Source organism: Perca fluviatilis, chromosome 4 (genome assembly GCF_010015445.1).
Source record: "Perca fluviatilis chromosome 4, GENO_Pfluv_1.0, whole genome shotgun sequence".
Lineage (NCBI taxonomy): Eukaryota > Metazoa > Chordata > Actinopteri > Perciformes > Percidae > Perca > Perca fluviatilis.
The window spans coordinates 34,662,857-34,681,077 of record NC_053115.1 but is presented as its reverse complement, the minus strand read 5'-3'; the positions used below and the strand labels follow the sequence as shown (position 1 = coordinate 34,681,077).

At 39.4% G+C, this 18,221-nt stretch overlaps 1 long non-coding RNA gene across 1 annotated transcript in view; it reads left to right on the top strand.

Moving 5' to 3' along the window:
* Window positions 1-17,220, top strand: part of LOC120557847 — a 52,559-nt gene extending 35,339 nt beyond the window's left edge. Inside the window, exons 2-6 of the long non-coding RNA XR_005639025.1 lie at window positions 2,701-2,875; window positions 10,106-10,511; window positions 10,842-10,906; window positions 16,362-16,405; window positions 16,871-17,220. This is a non-coding gene — a long non-coding RNA (uncharacterized LOC120557847). The remainder of the gene's footprint in view (window positions 1-2,700; window positions 2,876-10,105; window positions 10,512-10,841; window positions 10,907-16,361; window positions 16,406-16,870) is intronic.
* The last annotated feature ends 1,001 nt before the right edge of the window (window positions 17,221-18,221 follow it).

Below are 18,221 nucleotides of genomic sequence, written 5' to 3'. Positions count from 1 at the left end.
ATGTTCTTATCGCCCTCTCAGTCTTCTGAACTCGGACTACAAACTTATATCAAAGTTAATTGCTTCAAGAATGGAATGTGTAATCCCAAAAATTGTTAATGCTGATCAGACAGGTTTTGTTAAAAATCGATACGGATCGGACAATGTGCGTAGACTTTTTCATATAATTGAAACAGCCCGCTCACAAAAGGATCCCATGCTAATACTGTCAATGGACGCGGAAAAGGGGTTCGACAGGATCGAACCCACCTTCCTCTTTCAAACTCTTGAAGCGATGAACTTTGGAACTAAATTTATTTGCTTCATCAAAACACTGTTTAATGGCCCCAAAGCACAAATTTTAACAAATGGGGTATTATCGGATATCTTCTCACTATCCTGGGGGGTCCGTCAGGGCTGCCCCTGCTGTCCATTGTTGTTCCTGATAGCAATAGAGCCTCTGGCTATTGCTATCCGCTCTAACAACACAATTACTGGTATCAGATTTGGAACGAATGAACATAAATTGGGTTTGTATGCAGATGACCTATTAGCCTTTGTGACTGACCCTGCAAACTCCCTGCCCCCCCTCTTACAATGTTTTCAACAGTATAGTGCAGCTTCTGGCTATAAGCTAAACCTTACAAAAAGTGAAGTCCTGCCCTTAAATATACAGGACGACTACATCAAGAACTTAACCAGACCTCTGCAATGGCGCCCTAGTGGACTTAAATACTTGGGCATAGAAATTCAAACCTCTGTAGATAAAACCATTAAAGAAAATTATATCAATCTCTTAAACCAAGTTAAAATAGATTTACAAAACTGGAGGGACCTCCCACTATCACTAATTGGCAGAGTTAATTTAATTAAGATGTGTATCCTCCCCAAATTCTTATATCTTTTCCAATGCATCCCATTTAAAATACCCAAACCTTTCTTTGATGACCTAAATAAATCTGTATGTAGCTTTCTTTGGAAAGGTAAACCCCCCAGAGTAAAACTATCAACTCTTCAGGCTCCATACTCCAAAGGAGGGTTAAATCTTCCTGACTTTAGAGGCTATTATCTTGCAGCTCAGTTTCGCTCAATATGGTACTGGCTACACGGGGACAAGTGTGTTGCAAGATGGCATCTTATTGAACAACACCAATTAAAACATGTTCCGCTGAAGTCGCTTCCTTTTCTAACCTCTAAGAAAACACTCTTAAACATTACTAAGAACCCTATCATTTTGAACTCTATCTCTGCATGGCGCGAAGCTCATGCTGCTATCGGTCTAAACATCGCCTTGTTTCGTAAAGCTCCTCCGTGTGATAATCCCAGCATGTCACATCAGATTACAGAAGGAATAATGAGCGATTGGGCCAGTAAAGGCGTAAAAACAGTTGATCTATATATCCTAGATACATTTTCAAACTTTCAACAATTCGCAGAGAAATTCAAACTCCCCAAACATAATTTGTTTAAATATTTTCAAATTAGGCACTGGATCCGCAATAACTATTCAGACTTTCCTCGTATCCCCCCAGAATCTCCGTTTGAAAAACATTTAATGTGTGAAACATTAAACACCAGTAAGGGGTTAATATCTGCCATTTATGGTATTTTAAATAATAACCTTGCAATATATAATAAGATCAATACAAAGAAGTGGGAATCAGATATTAACGTAAGATAATGACGATGACTGGTCTGATATTCTTGAAATCTCCCAATCAGTACTAATCTCAACAAAACAGACAAATAGTTTAATATATTTAATAGAACCTATTATACTCCATATAGACTGCATAAAATGCACCACAACTCATCTCCAAAATGTCAGAGATGTAGAACTTGTGAGGGAGATTTGCTTCACATGCTCTGGAAATGTCCTAGCTTGGAAACATATTGGAAATACATCATTAATATAGCTTCAAAATCTACAAGTGTCAAGATTCCCTCTGACCCAAGGATATGGATTCTGGGAGACATACAGATTTTAGATGTAAGCTTTACTAAAAAATATTTCATATTACTTGCAGGTACAGCTGGTAAGAAATTTATTTTGCAGAATTGGAAAGCAGAATACCCTCCATCGCAGAGACAATGGTTAAATGAACTAACGTCTTACAGCACACCTGAAAAAAATCTTATTCAGCGTGAGAAGGAACCCAGAGAAGTACGAAAAGATATGGTCCTCTTTCTTGGCCTTACTTCCATCATTACATAAGCTTAACTAGTACATCTGTATGTAACTTGCTCCCCTATAATATTTACTAATTTAATACTTTGTCTACCATACCTCTATGATAATTTGGGACCTCATACAGCACTTGATTGTATCTTATTTTATTCTTCAGTTGTAACCAAAGGTGAACCATGGTTGAGGGTGGGGGGTGGTGAGGGATTCTGGTTCTGTATGTATGTTCCTTTGTTCGCCATGTTTGTGAAATTATACTTATATAAAAGGCTTCAATAAATATATCTTTGAAAAAAAAAAAGACTTATCTAATTCACTAAATGTATGAAGTACTTTGACATAGGCTAATAAACTTGTTTTATATTTTGCCACCATATTCCATTTATGTCATTATTCATGAGAATCTAATATAAAAAAATAAAAATGTAAAGAATAAAATATTTTGTTTAGAGAGTTACAAATTCTAACTTAAGGCTAAATTCAGCCAACTAGAGATTTATCTAATTGATCTGTCTACCTCTTAATTGTTTTTCTAGCTCGAGAAGTTGTATGCCCTTGACTTGAAGCCCCTGCTGCTGATTGCACATCCTCTGAAGACACCAGGAACTACATACAAGACAAAGGTTATGATGCCAGTGCATGCCCACCTTAGCACATCCGCTAAGACTTGCCTCGAAAATGTGGATGCCATCTACAAATTGATGGTTGGAGGTGGGATTGCGTTAATTTAATATCCATGAAATATGCATACATATTGACTGTTGTACAATTTTGAAATGTCTGGCCTTTCTGCAACCTACATTGATTTTAAAGAGCCAGTATTGTGGAATACATGAGCAGTTACTTTTGGGATAGAGAGCCAAAGTCACACCCGTTCCAGTGGACCTCATGGGACCTTAATTCTTAAAAAATATGAACGAGAGTCAATGGAGAGATAATACTTATTACCGAAGAAAGTCTCAGTTAGCCATAGGTTTGTCATATGGCCACTTAGTTTTGTGCGAAACCGCTCTGTGAACTACATGTCTTATCTCACACAATTTACGTCACCCATGCTCAACTTGCTCGCTAGCTAGCTAAGCTCTGTTCCACAACACAGGTAATGTTATCTTACCTGATGTGTTTTATCCAGTGAAGTGTTTTCAGCAGATAAGCAAAAGAACAAACGAGATCCGCTGCTCATTTGAGTAATGTTACATCCCCGGTACAAGACATGGTAGTTTAAGCAAGACGTCATCCATGAAACATTGAAGTGTGAAGTCTTTCTAATTACGTATTTTCAGTCTTATTCTTCAACAGTTTAATAAACTGAGACTTTCAGTTGAAAAATGTTTAAAATTGACAAACCTCATATTTGTAATCCATGGCTCAATTCAAACTGGATAAAAAAAATGAATTTGCCTCTCCCCGTTCACTCCAGTTCATATTTTTTCGAAAGATAGCGTCATAAGTAGGGATGGCTGACGCGAAACTGACGTTCCGAAGCTTTGTTGAGATCCCGAAGCGCAGATGTTTTGAAACACTGATCCGAAGCGTGATTCAAAACACCCGTGTCATGTGACTACGGCTAAATGAAGCATTGGAGTGTTTCGACAGGTGGCATGGTCCGCCGAATCAGAGTTTGATTGACAGGGTCTGGAACAGACCACACAATCTCTTGGGTTTTTGTGAGAGGAGTTTGATTTTGAGATAGCGGATTTTTGGTGATATAGTGACATTTATAGTGCGATTTGTTTAGTTATATTTAGGCTTACATTTAAATTTACACATTGACTGATAGGCTAGAGACAGACAGAGTATGTATAGATAGATAGATAGATAGATAGATAGATAGATAGATAGATAGATAGATAGATAGATAGATAGATAGATAGATAGTTAGATAGAAGCTCCGTTTTCATTTTCATTCAGAGCCACAAATGTCAACATCAGGCCCATCATAATCAACAACACCAGTAGAAACACAGGACAGTTTATGGGAACGTTTTGATGATCGTATCCGTGAAACCAAGATGATACACAATGCTACAGCTGATGCCACAGTGGAAGAGAAAAAATACCTCAACTATGCATTTTTGCCCAGAACTCATGATCCCCTAACTTACTGGAAAGAGAGAGCAGTAATCTTTCCTCATTTGTATGTCCTTGCTAAAAAATATCTTTGCATGCCAGCAACAAGTGTCCCTTGTGTGAGGATTTTTTTCGAAGGCTGGAGAAATTCTGTTAAAAAAAGAAGTAGGCTAAGTCCTTCCACAGCAGAAAAATTAATATTTTGGAATAAAAATCTATTAAAAAGTGAGACATTGTGGCTTGATTTCTTTTAATTCATTTTTCATGACCAAAATAACTATGCACAGTGAGGAGCCTACAAGCCTTACAAGCTTCACATATTTTTTTAATGGCTCGTTGTCAAGGTTGTTTCAGATCAACACCTGCAAGTGACCACTAGGTGTCAACGTTGAGACGGGTGTCGGATTGTTTCGAAGCCTCGACACAATATGGCACATTTGCTTCAACTGTTTCATTGTTTCACGAAGCCTCGATCTGCCCACCACTAGTCATAAGTTGCAGGGAATGGAGGACCCAAATGCAGAGGGCAGGCAGAAGTGCAGGGTTCGAAATGAGGGCGGTCTGGGGGGGTCCCGGACCCCCAAAAGTCATTAGGGACCCCCTATAAGAATTTATTTTTAGATTTTGGGGGGTCCCCGACAAATATTTTTAACATTAAAAATGATTGTGAAAATTATAGGTCTTTAGTGACGTTTTATATTTATAACAATAATTTATTTATTTCCTAGCGCGATTGGGCAGCAATCAGGGAAGCTAATAGCATCACAGATTGTTGTTGTGGTCCTCCGGCGCATACAGTACAGTCTATGGCGCAGACACGTATGTTATTGTTGAACGCGGCAAAAACGAAACCTCACAAAGAGTAAAACCCCTAATGAAAATCCTGTAAGTGCTTCGATTATGTTTATATCTCCATAATAATTGCTTATTATAGTAAAATATTTGGAGTTGGTGTTCCTATATCAAAAGTTGCATTAACTAACTTAGATACCCAGTGTAACGTAATGATTAGAAGAGTGCGTTTGTCAACGTTTCTTGCTAGCTGTATGTGTATGAAGCATAGGTATGAAGCCAAATAATCTGCCAGCTAACAGCAGACATAGCAGTTAGACTAGTTATTCAAAGCTAGCATAACAACCTAATTGTCCAGTAGGGTTGGGTACCGAAACTCGGTGCCAACGTAAACGGTAGTAATGAGACCGAATAAGAACGAAAGTTTCGGTGCCTCATTTCGGTGCTTGACTTTACACTACACCTGACAGCATGTAACGTTAGCCTACCTTTACCTAGCAGCTGGATTAAACACCGGTAAAATGCTGACAGCTAACGTTAAATAGTGTAAAGTGTGACTGTATTTCACCGTGGAGGACTTCAACAGCGGGATGTAACAGTCTGCACTGCAGCGCAGCAGCAGCCGTTGTCGCAATTCATAGATATACAGTATGTTTATATGGTCGAAATTAAACAACACAGACGTTGCGTTCACTCGCAGCTGCCGTTGTCGGAATTAAACAACACAGACGGTGCATTCACTTAAAACAGGTAGCCTCGTGGTGCATTCACGGTATTTGTAAAATACCCTTTTCCCTTCTGGGGTTCAACAGCAATTTACTGGTGAAACAAGTTATTGTTATAGTTATTACATTATTATTATTAAGTCTTTAATTTTGACCATGGCCTTAGCAATAAACAAGTCACTGACTGTTGTTTACTACCCTTATTTTTTTTCTCCTCTTTTTTTTTTTAAACTTTATTGAAAAGTACCGGTTCAGGCACCGGCACCGTTTTAAAAGTATCGATTCAGCACCGGAATCGAAAAAAAAAAACGATACCCAACCCTATTGTCCAGTCAGTGATTTTGAATAATGTGGTTACTATTGGATTATTGTCATTTTAATGGCTTTCAGTCATGTTAGAATATCTTACTTCTTTTTTTTTTTTTTTTTAACGTGTCCCTAAAGATTTTAGTTCAGGTTATAGATGGACTACTTTAAAACAAAGTAAACCATCTAATGTAGGTACAGTCTTTATAGACATCATTATTCAATCCAGCGGCTAGTTGTTTTACAAATTCCATTAACATAAGGGATGAGAAATGCCATTTGTACAGTGCCTTGCGAAAGTATTCGGCCCCCTTGAACGTTTCGACCTTTTGCCACATTTCAGGCCTCAAACATAAAGATATAAAACTGTAATTTTTTGTGAAGAATCAACAACAAGTGGGTCCCAATTATGAAGTGGAACGAAATTCATTGGCTATTTCAAACTTTTTTAACAAATAAAAAACTGAAAAAGTGCGGGCGCAAAATTATTCAGCCCCCTTTACTTTCAGTGCAGCAAACTCTCTCCAGAAGTTCAGTGAGGATCTCTGAATGATCCAATGTTGACCTAAATGACTAATGATGATAAATAGAATCCAGCTGTGTGTAATCACGTCTCGTTATAAATGCACCTGCTCTGTGATAGTCTCAGAGGTCCGTAGTGCAGAGAGCATCATGAAGAACAAGGAACACACCAGGCAGGTCCGAGATACTGTTGTGGAGAAGTTTAAAGCCGGATTTGGATACAAAAAGATTTCCCAAGCTTTAAACATCCCAAGGAGCACTGTGCAAGCGATAATATTGAAATGGAAGGAGTATCAGACCACTACAAATCTACGAAGACCCGGCCGTCCCTCTAAACTTTCAGCTCATACAATGAGAAGACTGATCAGAGATGCAGCCAAGAGGCCCACGATCACTCTGGATGAACTGCAGAGATCTACAGCTGAGGTGGGAGACTCTGTCCATAGGACAACAATCAGTCGTATACTGCACAAATCTGGCCTTTATGGAAGAGTGGCAAGAAGAAAGCCATTTCTTAAAGATATCCATAATATTGTGTTGTTTAAAGTTTGCCAAAAGCCACCTGGGAGACACACCAAACATGTGGAAGAAGGTGCTGTGGTCAGATGAAACCAAAATCGAAACTTTTTGGCAACAATGCAAAACGTGTTTTGGCGTAAAAAGCAACACAGCTCATCACCCTGAACACACCATCCCCACTGTCAAACATGGTGGTGGCAGCATCATGGTTTGGGCCTGCTTTTCTTCAGCAGGGACAGGGAAGATGGTTAAAATTGATGGGAAGATGGATGGAGCCAAATACAGGACCATTCTGGAAGAAAACCTGATGGAGTCTGCAAAAGACCTGAGACTGGGACGGAGATTTGTCTTCCAACAAGACAATGATCCAAAACATAAAGCAAAATCTACAATGGAATGGTTCACAAACATATCCAGGTGTTAGAATGGCCAAGTCAAATTCCAGACCTGAATCCAATCGAGAATCTGTGGAAAGAACTGAAAACCGCTGTTCACAAACGCTCTCCATCCAACCTCACTGAGCTCGCGAGCTTTTTGCAAGGAGGAATGGGCAAATATGTCAGTCTCGATGTGCAAAACTGATAGAGACATACCCCAAGCGACTTACAGCTGTAATCGCAGCAAAAGGTGGCGCTACAAAGTATTAACTTAAGGGGGCTGAATAATTTTGCACGCCCAATATTTCAGTTTTTTATTTGTTTAAAAGGTTTGAAATATCCAATAAATTTCGTTCCACATCATGATTGTGTCCCACTTGTTGATTCTTCACAAAACATTACAGTTTTATATCTTTATGTTTGAGGCCTGAAATGTGGCAAAAGGTCGAAAAGTTCAAGGGGGCCGAATACTTTCGCAAGGCACTGTATTTGATCAAACCCTTTGAAGGTGCATGGTGCTGCCATAATGAGTACACCTGGTGGATTTAGGTAACTTAGTTAACTTCCTTGCTCAAGGAAAGAATGACCTGTTATCCACTTTGTCATGTCAGGGATTTATATAAGGTGCTGTAACTTTGTTGCTCCAGAATTAGAGGGTTACCTGTTAGATTATAGCCAATCCACTTCTCCAGACACCACTACAATACTGGGACTAGCCCAAACCATGAAAAACATCCCAAGACCATTATCCCACCTTCAAAATATGTCAATATAATTTTGCCTGCAGTATATAGTGTAGCAAGGTAGTCTTCAGTATTTTTTATAATTACATTTTAGGGGACCCCCCCAAGAGTCCTAAGTCATTTCAAACCCTGCAGAAGTGTGTTGCTTGAAGATTTATTTCACAAACAAATATGAAGTACATACCAACAGAGTCCAGAATGCAACAGGCAAAAACTAATTCCAGAAGAGGATCTCAAAAACTGGAACACAGAAACAAAAGTTAGACTCCATACACAAACACACTAACAGAACACACAGCAACAGAATGCAATAATCCAACAAGTGACAAAGACAGAACAGAGACTAAATAAAAGAGGTAACAAGGCCTAACAAGGGACAGGTAATACAACAGGTGAAATACATCAGGGCGGAGCAGAACAATCAAACGAGGGAGAAAAACACAATGCACAGTAAGTAAAAACCAGACATGAACAGGGAGAAAAGACAGACTTCAAAACAAAACAGGAAACAGAACATATGCAGAACACTCACAACGTGACAGATAGGTCCCATGGACCGGAAGTAGAAGGGTGTGACTTTGGCTCTCTATTAGGGTGATGATGGGCCCTCCTGTGCTGTAAAAAGTATTAATTTGTACCTCTTTTTTCGGTTATTATATACCATATGAAATTCGGCAGCTGCCGGCTGGTCACAGTTAAAGGGCCCTGGCAGTTGAGTTTAGCTGTCAAAAAGTGAGCGTCATGCGGCAGAAATGGGGATTGTTTTAGACTCACACTGGAGTCAAACTTAAGTCACATACTCGGTGTCTTCAGACTTAACTTGAGACCCGTCCTCAAATTACTTCAGACTCGACTCGGAGTCAAGATGCTGGACTTGTGAACAATCTTTATTTTAAGGACCGGTCTGATGACTATTATTCCCCTCCCTGTGTATGAATGTAAAATATTTGGCATCAAGATAAAGTATTCTGGGTGCCTGGTTAGCTCCCCTGGCATCGCACGGCCATATAAAGAGGCTCAGTCCTTGACTTTCTCTTCCGACCTGCAGCCCTTTACAGCCCTTTCGTTCCCCTTCTTTCTCTCCCATTTTGTGTCTAAAACTGTCCTGTCAGAAATAAAGGCCTAAAATGCCATAAAAATGATATTACAAAATGATTCTGGCTCAACCACATCTCATTTTATCAGGCACCTGAAAACGCACCCTGATAGGTTAGCAAACATGTTAGCTCAGGATTGGCCAGCTAATGTTTAAGCTTTCTCCTTGCTTTAGCTACGACCTACGGGACGTTAACTTCGATTGTTGGTAGCTAGATGTTATGGAAAGATGATGAGCGTTTGTGGTATTAGATTTACAGTATGATTTACTGGCTCCAATGCTTTGAATTCTTCATATATAGCTATGCAATGTTTTAAGCAGCCTGGATGGAACACATCAGGTGATACAACACTCATTATAACCACGAGAGACTTGATTTGGACTCTGGCTCACAGACTTGTGAGCATCTCTATCATGCGGCTAGGCCAGTCAAGTTTAGGTATCAAAACAACTAGTTAAGTTTAGGGAAAGGATCGGGATTTGGATTAAAACACTCCTAAAACACGGCCAGCACTACGCTGCCTGCATAGGTAACTTCAGGATTTTGTATGACGGAATCTCTCCAATGTTTCAGCCAGCTTGTTGCAGAATGCTCCTTCACAGATCCAGAATTTCTTAATAAGGGAGTTTTTTTCCTTTTTTACAGTTCATGTGAGAAAACCATGCTATTTTATTTCTATTGTTATTATTGTTGTTGTTTTTGTTGTTGTTATAAAAATATTAGTATAGATTGATGGGGGGGGGGGGTTGCACAATGGCATAACTATATATTGCATTTGTTCCATGCAAAGGTTGGACAAGACTCTCAGATGAACTAGAGGACCCCCACACTGTGCCACCACTCGAAGACACATCAAACCAACTACCTCAAGAAGAGTCTTTTATCTTGCATTTTGTGACCCATCTCCCATCCCCCATACCCAGCCACAACAGCAGGAAACACCAGATTCACCACCACCACACCAGGCTCCTTCCATCCACACACCACCACCACCCCAGGCTCCTTCCATCCACACACCACAACCCCACCAGGCTCCTTCCATCCACACACCACAACCCCACCAGGCTCCTTCCATCCACACACCACAACCACACCAGGCTCCTTCCATCCACACACCACAACCACAACAGGCTCCTTCCATTCAGGAACCACCACAGCAGGGTCGACAGCGACAGAAAAGAGCCAAAAAGTTAAAGGTGTGTTTGGTCTATGCATGGCATGCTTTCCACTGATATTTTTACCCCACTTAAAGTCTATTTGTGATTACTGTAATAGTTATTTCTTTTGTAGACATTTTAAGCATCACTGATGTTTTTATGGACCTGATTCAGATTAGAGTTACAACAAAGACTGTTGCAGGACATGTGCATACTTTCATACTTCTTTGATTCTCAAGTCTCACTAGGAAAGGCTTAATGTGCTAATGTAACACAGTGGACAATTCTGCTTTCTGAATTAACCCCTATACAAAAATCACTACACATGTTCTGCAAATTTGTGAAAATAAAATATTCCTTAAATTGCAGATTGCCCTCACAACCAGCTTGACATGTTCCCAGTCAGTGAAATAATAAAGACAAGGATCAGAAAGGTAAGACTGTGCTAATGACTAACTGGATGACAGTGTTTCAATTCAATTCAGTTCAATTCAATTTTATTTATAGTATCAAATCATAACATAAGTTATCTCGAGACACTTTACAGATAGAGTAGGTCTAGACCACACTCTATAATTTACAAAGCCCCAACAATTCCAACAATTCCAGTAATTCCCTCAAGAGCAAGCAGTGCGACAGTGGCGAGGAAAAACTCCCTCTTGGGAAGAAACCTCGGACAGACCCAGGCTCTTGGTAGGCGGTGTCTGACGGGCCGGTTGGGGGTGTGATGAACAGTGGCGATAATAGTCACATTAATAATAGAACAGTGACTGGATGTAGCGGGAAGCTGCAGGGTTCAGCAGGAAGCAGCATGACATTGCAGGGCATCGCTGAGCTCAGCAGGGAGTGCAGCAGGACCACGGCGACAGCTGCAACCAGGGTCTTGGTGCCAACATCTCTCAAGGAAATACGCTGGGGGAAAAAGCATAAGGACTCCGGGAGTAAACTCCCCAGAAGCTAGGATTAGTAACAAGCATTTCTGGGACGGGCTGCACACAAATAGTAATAGTAATAGTAATAGTAACAGTAATAGAAAGGGAGAGGAGAGAGCAGCTCAGTGTGTCAAAGGAAGGAAGTCCCCCGCAGTCTAGAACTATAACAGCGTAACTATAACAGGTAACTAAGAGAGACAGGTCATAAGGAGAGGTAGCTTTTCGGGCTTAGAACTCTCCCCTGCCGGATCTGGCTTGGCTGGCCTGCCTCCTCTACTTTGTTATGTATTATTAATCTAACAATTATGAAGAGAAGCAGTTGCCGCCAGTTAGGTGAACACTGCAACTCCTCACTCCCTAACTATAAGCTTTATCAAATAGGAGAGTTTTAAGTTCATTCTTGAATGAGGTGACAGTTTCTGCCCCCGGAACCCAGATCGGGAGCTGGTTCCATAGGAGAGGAGCCTGATAACTGAAGGCTCTAGCTCCCATTCTACTTTTAGAGACTCTAGGTACCACCAGTAACTCTGCATTCTGGGCAGTGGGAGGGGGACAATAGGGTATTAGGAGCTCTTCTAGATATGGTGCTAGACCATTTAGAGCTTTGTAGGTCAAGAGAAGGACTTTAAACTCAATCCTGGATTCAACAGGAAGCCAATGCAGAGAAGCTAATACAGGAGAAATATGATCTCTTTTCTTAGTTCTTGTGAGAACAGCGCTGCAGCATTCTGGATCAGCTGGAGAGTCTTAAGAGACTTATTTGAGCAACCTGACAGTAGGGAATTACAATAGTCCAGCCTGGAAGTAACAAATGCATGGACTAGTTTTTCAGGCGTCGTTTTGAGACAGGATATTCCTAATTTTGGCAATGTTACGAGATGAAAAAAGGCTGTTCTTGAGGTTTGTTTTAGATTGGCATTAAAGGATATATCCTGATCAAAGATAACTCCTAAATTTCTAACAGTGGTGCTGGAGGCCAGGGCAACACCATCCAGAGTAGCTATATCTCTAGATAATGAAGTTCGGAGGTGTTTAGGGCCCAGCACAATAACTTCAGTTTTGTTAGGGTTTAACATCAGAAAATTATAGGTCATCCAGGATTTTTATATCCTTAATGCACTCTTGAAATTTTGCTAGCTGACTGGTTTCGTCTGGTTTGATTGACAAGTATAATTGGGTGTCATCCGCATAACAGTGAAAGTTAATTGAGTGTTTTCTAATAATATTGCCTAGAGGAAGCATATATAAGGAGGAATAGAATTGGTCCAAGCACTGAGCCTTGAGGAACCCCATGGCTAACTTTAGCGTGCTGGAGGATTTATCATTAACATTCACAAATTGAGATCGATCAGAGAAATAGGACCTAAACCAACTCAGAGCAATTCCTTTAATGCCAACCAAGTGTTCCAATCTCTGTAACAGGATTGAATGGTCAATTGTGTCAAATGCAGCACTAAGATCTAGTAAAACAAGAATGGAGACAAGACCTTTGTCTGCAGCAGTTAAAAGGTCGTTAGTAATTTTCACCAGTGCCGTCTATGTGCTATGATTCTTTCTAAATCCTGATTGAAAGTCATCAAATAAACTGTTGCTATGTAGAAAATCACATAACTGATTAGCGACCACCTTTCAAGGATCTTGGATAGAAAAGGAAGGTTAGATATAGGTCTATAGTTTGCGAAGACCTCAGGATCCAGGGTGGGTTTTTTCAGAAGAGGTTTTATCACAGCTACTTTAAATGACTGTGGTACATAACCTGTTAATAGAGACATATTGATCATATCTAGTAAATAGGTGTTAACCACAGGTAATGCTTCTTGAGTAGTCTCGTTGGGATGGGGTCCAAGAGACAGGTAGATGGCTTAGCTGAGGATATCTTTAACATTAATTGTTGAAGATCTATAGGATAAAAGCAGTCTAAGTATATGTCGAGACTAGTCTTTATTTCTAACGACTCTGCGTTTACAGGTGAACCGTTAGAAGTTGAGTGTAAAAGGTGATGAATTTTATCTCTAATTGTTGTAATTTTATCATTGAAGAAGCTCATGAAGTCATCACTACTCAGAGCTAGAGGAATAGATGGCTCAGTAGAGCTGTGGCTATCTGTCAGCCTGGCGACAGTGCTGAAAAGAAACCTTTGGGTTGTTCTTGTTTTCTTCTATTAGTGATGAGTAATAGTCTGATCTGGCCTTTCTTAGGGCCTTCCTATAAGTTTTTGAGACTTTCTTGCCAATCCAAACGAGATTCTTCCACCTTGGTGGTGCATCGCCACTTCGAGGTTTCGCGAGATTTGTTTTAATTTTGCGAGTTTGGGAGTTATACCAAGGTGCTAGTTTCCTTTGCTTCATCATCTTCTTTTCAGGGGAACACGGAGTCTAAGGTTGTCCGTAGGCACATCGTACCACCGTCTACAAATGCATCAATTTGAGAGGGACTGAGGTTAACATACAGGTCCTCTGTTATGTTAAGGCATGACGGCAGAGTCGAATGCTTTGGAATATCTTCTTTAAATTTAGCTATAGCACTGTCAGATAAGCATCTGGTGTAGGAGCTTTTATCTAATTTAATATAATCAGGTAGTAAGAATTCGAAAGTGATTAAAGAATGATCTGATAATACCGGATTGCGAAAATATTATTAAATCCTCAATTTCAATACCATATGCCAGCACAAGGTCGAGGGTGTGGTTAAAACAGTGCGTCGCCTTGTGCACACTGACTGAAACCGATTGAATCCAGTAATGAGTTGAAAGCAGTACTAAGGCTGTCATTGTCAACGTCCACATGGATATTAAAATCACCTACAAAGTGAAGTAATTGGTCTGATTTAAGGACTAAACATGATAAAAACTCTGAGAATTCAGATAAAAATTCAGAATACGGACCTGGAGCCCTGTAAATAACAACGATATAATTGGCTGTAATGTTTTCCATTTTGGATGTTGAAGATTAAGAACAAGACTTTCAAATGAGTTATAATGTAATTTAGGTTTAGGAGTAATTAACAGGCTTGCATCAAAGATGGCTGCAACTCCCTCCTCGCCCTCGAGCCTGCTAGGAATTTGAGTATTAATATGGCTGGGAGGAGTGGCTTCATTTAGACTAACATAGTCTTCATGGCCCAGCCAGGTTTCAGTAAGACAAAATAAATCAATTTTATTGTCTGATATCAACTCGTTTACCAGTACTGCTTTAGAAGACAGAGATCTAATATTTAATAGTCCACATCTAATTTTCCTATTTTGTTCTATTGCAGTAGTTTTAATTCCAATTAGGTTGTTAAGTATAGCGCATCTTTTGTTTACCTTTGATTTAACCGATCTGAGCCGGGGGACAGACACCGTGCTTATTAGACTATGAGTGGGCGACTGCTCCAACGGAAGCACAGAGGGGCGCGTAGCACTGCACCTCTGATTACTAATATCAAACTTGGGTTGTCATGGTTTATGTCTGATAAACTCGTTCAGATTTTTGGGCTATTATTGATTAGTTTGTTGTTACCGTTTTATGCACAATAACATTATCATTATATAAAATGTTTAAAACGGGCAGATATTTACTGCAATACATGTAATTTGAGAAACATTTTGACCTTGTTTTATGGTTTTCTTTTGAGCATGTTGCAGCTGCTCTAACCTGTATGGATTTAATAAAGTCAAAACAAATTTGATGGACTTTTTTATGACCTGTGTTTGCATTGTTCTGTGGCTCCTGACAATTTCACAGCTGAATTGCATATCTGTGAACTGATATTTTTCCTAAGAAAAGCTAAAGCAGGGCAATCGTGATACTGTTACACCGTATCAACTATCTACTGCTATTAAGAACTGAAAGTTGTTGATACTCCACTAATAATTGGCTGTAATGTTTTCCATTTTGGATGTTGAAGATTAAGAACAAGACTTTCAAATGAGTTATAATGTAATTTAGGTTTAGGAGTAATTAACAGGCTTGCATCAAAGATGGCTGCAACTCCCCCTCCTCGGCCTGAGCCTCTAGGAATTTGAGTATTAATATGGCTGGGAGGAGTGGCTTCATTTAGACTAACATAGTCTTCATGGCCCAGCCAGGTTTCAGTAAGACAAAATAAATCAATTTTATTGTCTGATATCAACTCGTTTACCAGTACTGCTTTAGAAGACAGAGATCTAATATTTAATAGTCCACATCTAATTTTCCTATTTTGTTCTATTGCAGTAGTTTTAATTCCAATTAGGTTGTTAAGTATAGCGCATCTTTTGTTTACCTTTGATTTAACCGATCTGAGCCGGGGGACAGACACCGTGCTTATTAGACTATGAGTGGGCGACTGCTCCAACGGAAGCACAGAGGGGCGCGTAGCACTGCACCTCTGATTACTAATATCAAACTTGGGTTGTCATGGTTTATGTCTGATAAACTCGTTCAGATTTTTGATATGAGAGCGGCACCGTCCCAGGTGGGATGAATGCCGTCTCTCTCAATCAGAACCAGGCTTTCCCAGAACGCCCCCAGTTATTCACATAGCCCACATCATTAGCTGGGCACCACCCCGACAACCAGCGGTGGAAGGATGATGTACGGCTGTACATTTCATCATTGGTCAGGTTTGGCAGGGGTCCAGAGAAAACTACTGAGTCCGACATTGTCTTTGCGTATGCACAAAGTGACTCAACATTCATTTTAGTGATCTCCGATTTACGACCATTACCACCTACGTGAAGTATGATCTTACTGTATTTACGGTTCTTTTTTGCCAGCAGCTTTAAATGGGTTTCTATATCGCCCGTTTCCTCTCCATTAGTTACTGTAAGTGATAGTTGGTCACCACAGCTAGAAAATTACAGTGAATGCTATATTAGAATTGTCAGTTAAAAAAGAAAACAAAGTTGAATTTCATTTAAAAAGCAACAACAACTATACCTGTGTATAAAAGCAATGGTTTTATAGCATTTGTACAATTTCTTTGTCTGCCACAGGGGAGGATGGAACACCTTTATAACTGGCAGCCCTGCACTCTATGGTACGTTATTTAGCTTTTTGGTCATGTGCATTATGCCTATTTTACAATTGGTATCGGCCAAAGAATTTTAAGAAAAATGTTAATATCAAAATGTTCAGTGCTGTTTAAAATTGTCTGGATACAGACAATTTTCATGCACTGACTGTTCATGCACTGTAATAGCTAAAGTAAGTAATTAACATTAATAAGAATAGTGATAAGAATAAGAACAGAAACACTTGGTGTAACTGAGCTGTTGCAGTTACAAAACCGTGATGTTTTAAATCGCGGCTAACACTGACATTGGTTAATGGCTACATTCCTAACCTGGAGCACCAACAACAGCCAAACTGCACTAGTCTTCAGACAGTATTTAGTCAATTCTACAGTAATGAATATTAATTCAATGTGTTTTACTTACTAATACTAACACTAATAATTACTAATACTTTGTCTCTCTCCCCCTTTATGAATTGTTTTTCTCAGTGGAAAGACATGGTCTCCATCCTGGCAGCCAGCAAACATCCAGCATACATTGCACACTTAAAAAAAACGTTGGGCTATTATTGATTAGTTTGTTGTTACCGTTTTATGCACAATAACATTATCATTATATAAAATGTTTAAAACGGGCAGATATTTACTGCAATACATGTAATTTGAGAAACATTTTGACCTTGTTTTATGGTTTTCTTTTGAGCATGTTGCAGCTGCTCTAACCTGTATGGATTTAATAAAGTCAAAACAAATTTGATGGACTTTTTTATGACCTGTGTTTGCATTGTTCTGTGGCTCCTGACAATTTCACAGCTGAATTGCATATCTGTGAACTGATATTTTTCCTAAGAAAAGCTAAAGCAGGGCAATCGTGATACTGTTACACCGTATCAACTATCTACTGCTATTAAGAACTGAAAGTTGTTGATACTCCACTACTACAGTAGCCTACTGCAGTAAATGAGAATAATAACTACCACCCTTGGAGGCATCGCAATTACCAGGTTAGTTAAAATCATTAATGTATGCCTGTGTATGAGAGAAAGAGCATAAAGTTAATGTCATTGGTAGGCTTTAGCCAGTTTCATTCACAGGTAAGCTCAATGCATTAGCTTATAAAGACAATAATAAACAATGAGACAAAAACGTAAATATAGTAGGCCTACAAGCATTATGCAACATGACCCTACACAAACTGCAACAGAAACTCTTTCAACTGATCTAGTCTCATAAAAGTCTCCTCTATAACATACAAAAGTACTAAGAAATCCAAGTGGTGGAAAGTATTAAAAAATACTGTAACTTATTGTTTTAACCAACAAAAATCACCATGACACTTCCCCCATTAATTACTTATATTAACCCTTGTGTTGTCTTCGGATAAAAAATGGCCTGCCACTGTGTGTAAAGCAACCGAAAGCAACACTATGTAACTTTTAGCTGCAGCTGTAGTTCCAATGAGACAACCAGTAGGGGGACCGAAGCGGGAAAAATTCAAGACTTTATGGCTGCAGCCTGGAGCGTCCCATGTCATGCCGTCCCGTCTCATGCCGTCCCGCCTGGGGCCATCCCCGACCTTCTACTTTTCAAAATAAAAGCTTGCGTCTCATGCCATCCAGCCCGAATAAAATACGTATTAAAAATACGTTTTTGCGTCGACTATCATGCTAATGAATAAAATACTTTATATGAAATAATTTATATATTTGGTCTTTTTTTTAAACTAAACAGTAAGATGCAGACTATCATGCTAATGAATAATATATTAATAATAATAATAATAATATATAGAATATAAAAATAAAAAGCAGTCTTGGAAAGAGTGTAACATGTTTATTTT